Source organism: Brachyistius frenatus, unplaced genomic scaffold (genome assembly GCF_029030835.1).
Source record: "Brachyistius frenatus isolate BFR_SWC_R1_liver_20210118 unplaced genomic scaffold, ASM2903083v1 Contig_173, whole genome shotgun sequence".
In the NCBI taxonomy this organism is placed as follows: domain Eukaryota; kingdom Metazoa; phylum Chordata; class Actinopteri; family Embiotocidae; genus Brachyistius; species Brachyistius frenatus.
The window spans coordinates 315,411-328,310 of NW_027210772.1; the positions used below are offsets into that span (position 1 = coordinate 315,411).

Genomic DNA, 12,900 nt, shown 5'->3' on the forward strand with positions numbered 1-12,900 from the left:
TGAAAGAGGGTGAATAGAAAATAACTCCTTGTAACTGAAGGATAAAGCACCTTATTTTAATGTAGCGATTATCTCAATGTTTTGCGTTCAACTGTTTTCTGTATCCTGAAATTTTTCCTTTGACTATAATCCTGTGTCCATTCTTCCTCATACCTGTATCCTGAGAGATTCATCTTGTGAGCAGCAGCGATATCTGCTCTAAATTTCACCACAGTCCACCTAATATGTCCTGCGCTTGAGTGCTTTATACAGAAACAGCCTTAAGTTGCTCCCAATTTGTCCCTGAGCTGATTCGAAATGAGACTCATAAGTAGCGTGTGTGCTGTAAAAGGCATTTGTAAATAATCATGAAACATTGTTAGAAATGTCTTTATCAATTGGATCAAATCATTTGATTATTTTATGACAAACAGTAGATAATGCAATCCGGTATCGCGGCAAAACGTAAAATAGTCACGTAGTCAAGGCGTGACAGTTACACGTTTTCCTGTCGGGCACGAAAATGAAATCTACTGTTTGCCTTGAGCCATGTGATTTACAGGAAAAGGAAACTTAAAGCTAAAACGCGTGGCAGAAATTACTAAATTTGGAATAAGAACACGGTTGGGGTTAGGAAACAAAACAGGAATATGGCTATGTCACCTCCTGGAATCAAACTTCTGCCTCCTGCATGGCAGTCCTTGATTCATGGCACCCTGTCACCCCTCTAAACTCTTAATACTGCCAAAAAATACCCTTTGTACTTGATCGCATGTTCCTTCCTGACGTGAGATTGACGTGCATGTAAGTTTCACGCTTAGTCTATGTCACATTTTTCTGTAGCGGACGGGTGTGTCTATTTTACACTTTACTGGGCTAAATGATTAATATTCAAACTTGACAAGTCTGAAATTTCCTGCCAGAAGAAATAACTAACTAGATTTTGTCAGATAAAACTCAGTGTGTTGAGAGAAAACTGTTCACTCGTGTTAAAGCACAAACTTCCTTTCAGCTCTGACGGCATATGGAGGCCCCGGGAGCTGCGATACTGAAATTAATCACACCATTTTTTTTTTTGGACAGCAATAGCTCCATAAACAAAATTAACAAAGCAGATGAGAGGGCCAATAAGGCCACGTCCTGTTGACACCAAAGCATTATTGTCACAGTAGACACGTACCGAGCAGAATATTTTCTCCTTGGCATGGCGTGCCTTTCTAGGGGGCCAAACAGCTGGGGTTCTATTAATTATCTTGGCATTAGCAGCGTTTGGTTTTTGTTCAGCACTGAGTGCACAAGGGTGCTATAGGACTGTTAAATCAGGGCTCTGAAACAGGGGAATGCTCTGCACCAGACTCAGGGAAAATTACCGCCAGTCAAACCACGAGGGAAGAAGCCTCTTATGAAAACCCTCTGTAATTCAACATGGCTGTCAATCACCGTTTCTAAAGGGCTCCTAAATCCCTTGTCTGCAGCCGAGATAAAATAACAACACCCGGGAAACGGTGACAGCTCTGTTTCTCAGTAAATATCCCCCCCCCCCAAAAAAAAAAAAAAAAAAAAACAGATGTCCAACATTCAAAGTCTAAATAAATGTTGTTAGATAAAAATTTGCCTTGAAAGTGAGCCAAATAACCATTATTCAGCATCCCAATTATGATTCAGAGGCAGGTGCTTGTGTTATGAAATTGATTCAATGGTTTAGTGGTGCCGAGGCCTGCTTCCAGCAATGAATTTATAGAACTGGAAGCAGGTCAATCTTCTATGTTATGTTCTATGTATGTAATTCTTCAAAAGTCTGTTTGTTAGACTTCAGCTCTTTTCTTCAGGTATCTTTGAATGATTTTGTTTGCTGAAAAGCAGTTGTTTGATTTTTTTTTTTTTTTTTAGACATTTGTCACAGGGTGTTCTGATCTTCAAAATTGCTATGTTCATTATTTTACAGTGTTTCAACTGACGTTATGAGAACTGTGAAACAATGTGAAAGGGGTCTGACAGTCATGAACCTGAAGACATTCATGATCTGAATCATGCAGGACGCTGTAGTTTTACAGAAGTTAAAGTAGCTCATTGTTTTTTCAGTGTTATAGTTCATTCTCATCACTCATCAACTTTGTTTTCAGTTAAAAAAAAAAAAACCTCAAAAAACTCCTTGTATGCAACCTGGTCAGTGCCAAAAAGTAAACCAACTAGATGAGCCAAATGTTTTCTTCAGGATTTGTTAGAAACCAAAGACTGAGCTAAATGTTGGACTCACAAACACAAATCTACATAAAAATGGATTTTGGTCTGCTGGATGTGTAAATAAGCAAACTCTTTGCTGATAAAGTGGGCCAGAATAACTCAAAAGCTGTTGACATGCTGTAACTGCTTTTTTTTTTTTTTTTAATGCTGCTCACAAATGGCCCCCAAAAAAACCCATAACAAATCAATAATTGCATTTTCAGATACGTTTTTACAAAATAAAGACATATTAGGTTGAGTTTTAATTACTGCTGATGATATACTCTATAGACGCTGGCTGTTGTAGTGCGCATGCACACTGGCACTGTGTGCTACTCTGCAATAACACGAACAAAGTTTGATCTTCATGTTTCGTTTCCATTCCACTGAAATGAAAACATAACCTAGAACTCGGATGCAGAACTTGACTTCACTAAATCAGAGCGCAGAGGAGAAATTGGTGACTCAGAAAAACACCCTGCTGTGATTGTTGAAGATTGCACGCAGTGTTTTCATTTGACTTTAAAAAGTCATCGGAGCAAAGGATGTGTGGAAAAAAGTTTATGGTTCAATTTTGCGAGCTGAATCACAGACCTTCCAATCGCTGCATGACGAGGGAAATGGGAAAGAAATGGATTGAACTTACAAAAACGCACATCTACGATGTTTTTATTTGTATTCCAACAAAATTACGAGTACATCTATCGAGATAAATTAATAGAATTAAGCCTCAAAGTGCAGTAAACCCTTAAGGTGGCTGTAGTAGTTTGTTTCCTCCGGTATCATTGAGTGAACGGTAGTCAAAACAGAAGTGATTGGCTTTTGCTCTCTGGCCAAAATGTGCTAATCCATTCTGCTAAACCCACTGTAATTGGAGTATTTAATTTGGAAAGACAGATATAAGGGTATTATGGTAATGTAAAGTAAATTAATTTCCCTGCGTAAAGTTGGGGAATGAGTAATATTTCAAAAGAAAATGGCAGGTTTTAGTTATGCCTCTAATTTGTGTGTTTAATCAGGGGTCACAGACCAAATAAGAAATTCATCATTTCTATCCGTGCTTGTGTGCACACAGCTTCCTGTGAGCCTTCCAGCTCGCATGCATTTCTTCCCTTCTTTCTGTCTGTACTTGAAAATTCTCTTTTTTGGGAATAACAAACGCCTTCGTTGCAAAGTGATATAGCACCGGAGTAATTCAACTCGTATGCACACCTAGAGTCCAGCAGAGACGCAGTCTTACTTAAGCTTTTCTTTTTTCCAGAAGAAAAATATCTTCTTCAGAGGGAGTGATGTGTGCTTCATTTTTCTGCAGGAATAAAACCGCCGCTCACTCGAGCAACATAAAATCTCAGGCTGAGAGAGATGCACTCGGGGATCTGCCTCACTGTTTGACAAATAAAACCCTTTGCCTTGTCATGACTTCACACAGGAACAATAAACATCCAATGCATTATATCGATTATTCATATCAGTACACACATAAACGTCACGCCTTAAGTATGCGCGTTCACGGGATCTTCCTTCAGCTTCCCTCGACAAAAAAAAACAAAACAACAACGCCGGGGGGTTTTGACATCTTTAATGACGGAGGAGGATTGGACGGTGGGCTGGGCAGACAGTGCACCAGCCAGCTCGTCTCTGATAAATTAACTGTGGACAACACAGTGCCAAAGCCATCACTGCTCAGACAGCTTAAGTAGTGGTAGGTGTAATAAATGATTCAGTAGTCCCGAGAACTGGGTATCAATTTGTAACGTCCTCCAAATGCCCAACCGCCTCTTCCTTCAGCCGCGGAGCTTACAGATTTTGTCCGAAAACCTGCTGTAAATTAAATTTTAATGGCGCAACACCTTTCGCTGAGTCATGCATTTTTTCCTCTCATTCTCTGTTTTTCTTACCCCCCCCCCCCTCCCTCTCCCAGCTCCTCCTCCCTTGCTTTTTCTCCCCAACGCTGTCACAAAACAGTCTTTCTCTCAGCCTTGTATTATCTCTGTCAGCGCTGGGGCCCATGGATCTATCAGGCCAAGCTGGGAAATACAGATAGTGACAGGGGTAATGTGGACCGGGTCACTTCACATACCTTAACCCCCCCCCCCCACCTCCTCCTCTCCCCCGCCCTTCTTCCAAGCGCTCGATCCTTCGGCTAGAAAACCACAGGTTGAGAATTTATCTCGACGACGTTCCTCTCAGCTCGGTGTCATTTGTTTACTTTTTCTAGCCAACATAAAAGGTTAGAGAAGTCCAACAGGCTGAAAAATGACAAGAGAAGCATTCAATTTTCCAGCACTCTTCTGTGTCATGTTTTAAAAAAAAAGAAAGAAAAAAAAGAAGGCTGCGCCGGAGCCTAAATCATAAAGCAGCACGATGGTAAGATGTCATATTTATTCCTTTTGGTCTGAGACGTCTTCTGGTCACAAAATGTCTGACAAATCAAAAACATAAATCTGTCTTTCTGTCATTCACGAAGCCGGCACTCCGGGGGGCCTTAAACAAGACCTACAACCACATTGTTTGTCATCTCCGTACACTGACATGGGCCTGAAGACTCGTCTTCAAACAATACAAACATTCAAAGTCAGGATTTTTGGGCAACAGGAAGCAGTCGTGACTAAGCAGCTGATGGTAATGAGCAGCTCCGATCCTTGGCGAATTATTCTTGGACATTAATTCCAACAAAAACAGTCAGAAGATTTCGGGGAGGGGATGCCAGCGAGGGATTTTAGTCCTTGTTGCTGCACAAACATCTCCCGATGGTAAGCGTTTGATTTGGAAGGATACTGTCAAGTTGTTTTGCATTAATTATGTCGCCTCCAGAAAGAAACCAAGTATATAAAAGAAACGTGCAAACCTCGTCTCCATAGAAATCGTGTTTATATAACAGTAATTTGTTTTCTTGGTTATCCACATGGCAATTGTGTTTACAATCAAGGTTTTGTTTTTTGTTTTTTCAATTGAAAGAATGAAACACGCTTTCAGTACAAATCTGACTGTTATAATCAGCATCAGAACATTTTGTGACGTGCCAGATGTGTGACTTATTGTGTTGATTAAAATGAAGACAAACACAATGAACGTAATCTTGACAATACTATGTTTGCTAAACCCTGACAGAAAAAGAGTTCCCCGTGTTTTCCACGAGAGATAACACATAACAACGTGGGGAAAATATGTGGAAAAGTTTTCACATTGGAATCTACATGAGCTACACCTTCAAATGATCCAAAACCACGTTTCCAATGTGCACAATCACACGTGAGTTTTTGCACGTGAAGTTCTTTCTGGAAGGGAATTTTTAGGGACACAAAGTTGGTACATCAGCCCAACAGAGGATTTGTCAGTGCCACGTAAATATTCCTACTATTATTAGTAGTAGTAATAGAAAGTGTTACATCCACTGGTGTTTCTTTGTACCTGCCTGCTCTGATTTTTTTTGCTTTCAGGAAGTCCAACTTCTGTTAAAAACGAGTCTCCCCACACCACATTATCTCTTCTTTTAGTTTCACTTGTCTGAATAAATGTAACATTTGGTTGATCTAATTTTGCCTTTTTGCTTGGTGTTGTTGCCCTTGAGCTAAGGTCGTAAAAGAAATGTTGACCGAAACTGGAACAAAACAATCACAGCGGATCCAGATACGTGCCTCTCTACCCTTCATTGGCTATTTCTTAAATTCAATTAAAAAACTGTAAATATTTGAACCGACGAGCTTATTAATTTGAATGCGTTATGCAATGCGTGGCCTGTGCAGCTGTGCCACAGCACGAAGGAAAATGTAAATATTGGGCTGACCTCTGTCAGCACGCTCTGTGTATTCTGGGACTTTGGGTTAAAAAGTTAATTGGGATATCAGGACTTTAGAGGAATCTGTTATTGTCAGGTTATCACGGGGCCAAGTTACTGCTGAGAATCATCCTTTCAACGCTTTCTTCTTTTTCGATAAACTGTTTTTCTAAACTGACTTTGCTTGACTGAAAGGCACTTTGAATCCACTCCCGTTGCTGTCAGACGTGCTTGTATACAGTAAATAAAGTTTACTTCACCGGCTCGATAACGTGTCCTCTCACCGGAGGCACCGATTCCTGGACCGACTCGTGGATTTTTTTTTGCATTTGCATTTGCATCAAGCATGGAATACGGGCCGAACTGCGGTTTGTTTATTTCTGTCGGTGTGAAATAAAAGCAGGTGCTCTTTGAACAGGTCGGCTACGGGATGGTGAAGATGCGCCTCGGCTGCGCCGTGTGAGAATAGCCTTTTGACTTCACCTCCGAGAGCTGATGCAGAGGAGAGGGACTCGCCATCCTTCGTGCGGAGACAAATTGTGTGTTTGTTCTTTTCTGTCAGTGTGCGCACACACACCACCCCCAACAAGTAATAGTGTTGGTATGAGTTCCCTTGTACCAGGACAAGCACTGACTGTTGTACTGAAGGAGAGGGGGGCAGTGTGCGCCGTGATGGCCATGGGGGAGTTTTCGCTTTCATCAACGAGGTCAGCCTCTCAGCAAGAGCTTGTTGCTGCCTAGTAGTTTATCTGCAATACATCACAGGTGATGGATGGGTAATGGAGAAGCCATAGCCTTCTCATTCACAGCACTATATCATTTCTGATAAATCTCCAAGCTATCCATTCATTGGGTTTCAGTGATAGGCTTCTTCTGTGGTGGCGTACTCTCGGTATAAAGACACACTGATCTACTTGTATCTAGCCACTCAATTTCCTCATTTCTTTCTGGAAAAGAATTGACTGATAATGTCTGCACTGTTGAAATCTGAAACGCGGTATCAGGGTAAAGCGCGAAATAGATACGCTGGTCCACTACAGCAAAACGTGAGATAGCCACGCTTTGAGCTGTCTAGTTGTGAAAGTTGCACGTTTGCCTGCAGTGGATTGAAAATGAAACTTACTGCACACTTAGAGCCATGTGATTTACAGAAAAATGAAAGAACATGATCGAGGTTTGGAAACAACAAACAACTCATGAAAAACATTGTCAACCTCATCGTACCGCATGGCAGTCTGTGATTAATGCCACCAAGCCACACCTCCTGTTTCCTAATACCGCCCAAAAACAGTCCTTTGTACTCGGTCTGAAAAGACTCTAAATCACATGACATTTGCGTGCGTGTAAATTTCACGCTTTTCAAATGTGTAACTTTCACGCCTATGCAGCCCAAAGCGTGTCTATCTCACGTTTTGCTGCCGTGGACCGGCATGTCTATCTCATACTTTGCTGTGATACTGGGTTGGAATGTGTAACTACACAGATGGATACCTACCAGCTGTGCTACAAATCATAATCACTTCTTATTTAAAAAAAATTTTTTTTTATTCTTTTAAAGTTGTAAACTTATTAAAAAAGACTTGTTGGAATTTAATATATGACAGCAAAAGCAAGGGATCCTGTGGTAATTCTATGTCGAGTTTTTATTGCAGCTCTGCTTTGTTGGCCAATGAATAGTTTAACAGGGGTAGTTGTGAGTTCAGCGGCTAACCTAAGGGCACGTTGACTGTAGCTGATGTTCTCTTTTTTGAGCATGTCCAGGGATTTGTGCCAACAACTTTATTTATCACAAGTTTACTTCTCTCTCTCTCTCTCTCTCTCTTCTCTCTCTCTCTCGCAGAAGGCTGAAAATATAAATGATCATTTCCCAGTTATGACTCAAAACTTTACCCAAGCACTCTAAGCCTGCAGTGTTTATGGCATTATAATGTATGAACGGGTGGATGTTTTTCAAAAGAACAGAACATTATCTCTGTATGCGAATGTAATCTGTGTTTACTAAAGTACAGTCAAAGCAGCTTACCTTCCTCCCCGCAGTTGTTTTATCAATTCCACAATCCAACTGAATTAGCGGCCACACTGTTTAGCACTGACGCTGCCAGACCGTGATAAATATCTTGAATGAAATCGCTGATTACTATCGCAGCATTACTGTTTACAAGGTTATCTCACTTTTATTATGTTGCTGCTGGTATCACGTTAATTCCTCTTCTCATCAGGGTCATCATTAAGCCTTGTATGGGCCATTACACAAAGTGTTGTACATTGTATAATTGGTGCAACAGCAGGGGTGCTTTTCAGGAACTGCACGGTTATGATATTATGAGGAGTTTTGGTAAATTAAAACATTAACCCTGAACAGTCTCATTAAGTTTTTTTTTCTCTGCACTCAGTAAAGAGAAATGTCGATTTTTTTAATTTTTTTTTATTTTTTAATTATAGGTCAATAATGATGATTGCTATTTGACTTCTTATAAAGTCAAGAGGAAAAGCAGCCAGATTTTCTTTAAAATGAGACAAAACGTCGACTATTCTCTCTGAACAGTTTAAAAGTTCCTTCTGTTCGTGAACCTTTTTTGTCCCGGGGTTTGCAGAGATAAGTATATACCATAATAAACAGGGATGATACTGCTGGCACCGGTTTATATTCTAATGCCGAATCTGTAGTGCGGCAATAGATAGAAGGTAACACAAGATAGCTGGAGGTAATCTGTATGAGGTATATTCATTCCCCCTGCACCAAATAATCCTGGCTGTTTTAAATATAGAATAGATAACTGCTGGTCTGATGGTATTCTGGGGGAGATGATAGACGGAGAAATGGAGCCAAAATGAATGGGTCCTTAGTTGAACAGACCTAAATTCATTTCACAGGCCCAGTGAAATGGAGTTATCTGAATCAACTGTCCTCCATGGCTGCCGGAGGGATATTGGAGACAGCTAAGGTCAAATTACAGGGGGGTAAGGCTGGGTTGGGGAGGGGGGGAGGGGGTTCAGCTTGTGGAGCTGTGGAGAAATTACCTTAAGAGTTCGCACAGGGGCCCGACTGTCAGCCAGTCTGCTACAGTACGATCTGCTGAGAGAAAAAAAACAGAAATCCTGTTATGTATTAAAGTTACTGTTGACTGAAAACGTGAAATCAAACAAGCATGAAAACTAAAGAAGCTCCGCCTCCTTAAAAAGGTTACATCTCTGATTCAGGAATGACTCATCACTGACATGGCTGTTAACTTTTCTTTCGAACGGCTGGCATCATAAAATGAAGAATGACAGTGAACCAAAAAAAAAAAAAAAAAAAAAGGCCAAACACCGCACGTGACACTCCTCCTTTCCTATTGGATGGACATTTTTCTGCAGTCGTCCAGACAGTCACAGAGCTAAAACGAATGTGATGCGCTCCAGACACTCCCAGGTCCTCTAATGAGACTGTGCTTAAGGTGTAAATTAGTCACACAGCCTTGCTCATCAAAGACACCGGAGCAGCAAATCCATTGGGTTGCTCCAGTTCCACCAGACATGATGGAGATCCGTTTCATGAACATCACTCATTAATATGCTAATGGAAGTCATTAATGCTTGATAGTGAAATTAATAGAACTACAGTCCTTGGCAGGTCGAGGCCGAGACAGGAGAGGGGAAAAGGGACGTTGTTTCAGCGAAGAGCTGGCGTCGTGAAGGAAAGTATTTCTGGGTAAAATGTTTTGATTTGATTTGTTTTGATCATTATGTTTCGTGTGCTGTTATGTAAGAGCAGCACTCTTGGGTAACACTTCCAGATAGCGACTTATTCAATCAAACTTAACAGCGTTGTGGTTATTCAGGACCACGGTCAGGGCCCCACCCACAAGCTTATCATTAACAACAACCAGGGAGCTGCAAGGGTTTAATATGACAAATAAATGGATTGGGACAAGGAGACAGCGCAGCTATTTTTCTTCCAGTGTACCGTACAGATGAATGACTAAGGAAATGGTTCAATTAATGACATTTTTCAAACAAGTTGTCACTTTTTTTTTTTTTTTTTTTTTTCCGCGGGCACCGCTCTGATCGGAATTGACATTTAGGAACATAAAAACAGAGTCTGCGTCACGCGGAATCTGGCACAAATCTCTGCTGGGACGCGACATAAATCAACTTCAGGACCACGGACAGCTCCAGCGCAGCGCAGCATACTAAATGGACACTGAAACACACGGGGAACTGGGTTAATTAGCACCACACTGAGGCTGCTGTGCCTGTAGAATTTCCAAGACCTGATTGCTTTCACGTATACATTTTTTTTTCAGCTGTTTCTGGGTAGATTTAGTTCCTTTTTTTTTTAAATTTTTTTTTTAAATTTTTTTTTTAATCCCAGCAGAATCACGAGGTAACAAATGACCCAGGGACACCACCCACATTGAATTCGTGTCATACATCAACCTTAAGCGTTCACATTAGTTACATATCTCAGTGTTTGGCATTGCATTAAGCATGAAAACACTGCACTAAATACTGCACGTTGCATAAACATGTTATATTTCTCATCCATACTAACTATTTAGACTTCACTTGGAGATACTGTGGGCTTCACACAGGTAAAACGTCCACATGACTGAGGCACAAATGCCCTCCTTTTTCCCCCCCTGCATATTAATTATTTTTTGAGGAGTACGAAGAGCCAATAAAAAGACAACGGAATCTGCCTTCCTGACCAATTCCAATCCTGCACGCTCTGGCGCTGGTTTTTGATCAATGCAATCTGAAATGAAATCCGCGCGTTACAGTTTAACAGCGCTGATCCGTGTTGCTATAATGTGTGCTGTCATAGTCATTATGAAAATGCCAGCATCTATTCATTCACTCAGTGGCCATAGAGATAGAGCTCTGCTTTGCACGGTGACTTTCGCAGAGCTGGCTTTTTTTTGGTTTTTTTGTCTTGCAGTGCTGCTTTAATGACTCACGGTTCATGCATAGGCATGTTCCACGACACCAAGAGGATAAGGCATTATGCTCAACACCTTCTCCTTCTCCTCTAACTAATGTGACAGCTCAAACAGATAAGGACTTAAATGTTGACGTCCTCTCTGGAGGAGCCTTTTTTTTGTTGTTGTTGTATTTTTGGAGTGGCCCAGCCAAGCAGTTATGGGAGGTATTCAATTACTTCCCCCTGCTCATGTCTTTATAAATAACTGCTGCATTAAAAAGAACTCTATTAGGACATAAAGTTAATGACCAGACTGTCGTTTCGCTTATTACGCCACCACTGCTTTTTCATTTTAAAGTGAGACGCCTGCAAAACGCGAGTTATGATTCCCGCCACGTCGCCTACCTCAGTCGTACCCTCCCGTTTGGGCAGCTATTACAGAGGGCTTCTTGTGTCTTAAACATGTGACTAAGTGAGAGAGGGGCACCGGGGCGAGCTGAGGCGCCCCATGCCTGCTGTTCCTGCTGAGGCGCCTACATACAGCTTTTTCTACAGGATCTGGAATCCTGCGCTGCTCCAACACAGCGATGCGGAGTAGGCGGGTCAAGTAGGCAAAAAAAAAAACGGCGCCGGGGCGGAATTCGCAACGGGATATTTAACAAATCTTTTCACGGGGGTGGATGTCCACGTCCCCGGTACAGCCGCATTCCGTCGCATCTGTCCGACGCTGGACGCCGCCGGTTTTTCTGCCTGAAATAACTGCGCTAAGGCGTCTTTTTTTTTTTTTTTTTTTTTATTACATCTAATCGTCAGTTCCTTTGCGCTCCTTGAGAGTCTCTCTCTCTCTCCTCCTCCTCCTCCTCCTCCTCTCTCTCCTCCTCCTTCCTCCTATTCGTCTCTCCTCTTGACTACATCTCCTGCTGGATGATTTCATTTTGTAAAGTCATTATCCCCAGAAAAGGTCAAAGCCTCTGCTTCTAGGAAACGTTGAATTGCTGTGGGATAAGCCGACTGTCACCCCAAGCGCACCCCCGACTGCTTCCTCAAAGTTTTTGCCACTGGTGTGTAGAAAGCGTGCATCGGATTTGTCCGGAGCAGCCTTCCTTCCCTTCACCACTCTGTACCTCTTCTCGGATCCCTGAGCGTGAACGAGTGTTTTCTTTCTTCTTCTTTTTTTTTTGTCGGAGTGCCTCGTTGTTGTTTTTTTTTTTTGGCGGAGTTGCAATTGAACCCTGACAAACTGTGAAATGAGTTTCTCTCACGGTTTCGACACTTAAGAGGCACCGAGATTCAGCACGAGGATGGGAAATACTGAGTTAAAGTTGATCAGCTGTTCCAAACCCTGGTGAGTCCCTTTTCATTCTGCTTTCTTGTGTGACTGTGGAGTCGATATCCTAGTGATGTAAACAACCTACCTGTGGATGCTTCCTGCTTGTTTATGCCTGAAGAATAACTACATAGCAGCGGAGTGTCATTTGACCTGAGTAGCACTTTAAAATCTGCTGTGCTGTGACATCTGTGAAATGCTGGCTGATGCTTAACCACAATGCAAGCAGAAACTCTCCCAGAAACACACACACACACACACACACACACACACACACACACACACACACACACACACACACACACACACACACACACACACACATATATATGCATGAACATGTATACAGTCTCACCTCCACAAACTACTGTATCCGAGCTTTCAGGAAAAGGATACACAATATTGCTTTTCATGCCTGTCAGTATACATGAGCACAATCAGACTCATCTCCTCCCCTCTCCCTCTCCCTCTCTCCCTCTCCCTCTCTCTCTCTCTCTCTGAGGGAGACTCCCACCTCACCCACTCCGCCACCCTTTATTTGCCTTCCCAACAAACATCTCTAATCTATATTCCTTAGGGTGTATTGGCATTCTCGCCTGCAGAGGATCAGATCTCAAACACTGATGTGTGCACCGAGCGCGGTTTGCCAAGCACCAGTGAGGCAGAATAGAAAAAGAAGGAGAAAAAAAA

General features: G+C 42.0%; 1 protein-coding gene across 1 annotated transcript in view; it reads left to right on the top strand.

Moving 5' to 3' along the window:
- Window positions 1-11,501: 11,501 nt before the first annotated feature.
- Window positions 11,502-12,900, top strand: part of LOC138632092 (BMP/retinoic acid-inducible neural-specific protein 3-like) — a 47,338-nt gene continuing 45,939 nt past the window's right edge. Inside the window, exon 1 of the mRNA XM_069717382.1 lies at window positions 11,502-12,228. The gene's annotated coding sequence lies outside the window, so the exon portion shown is untranslated. The remainder of the gene's footprint in view (window positions 12,229-12,900) is intronic.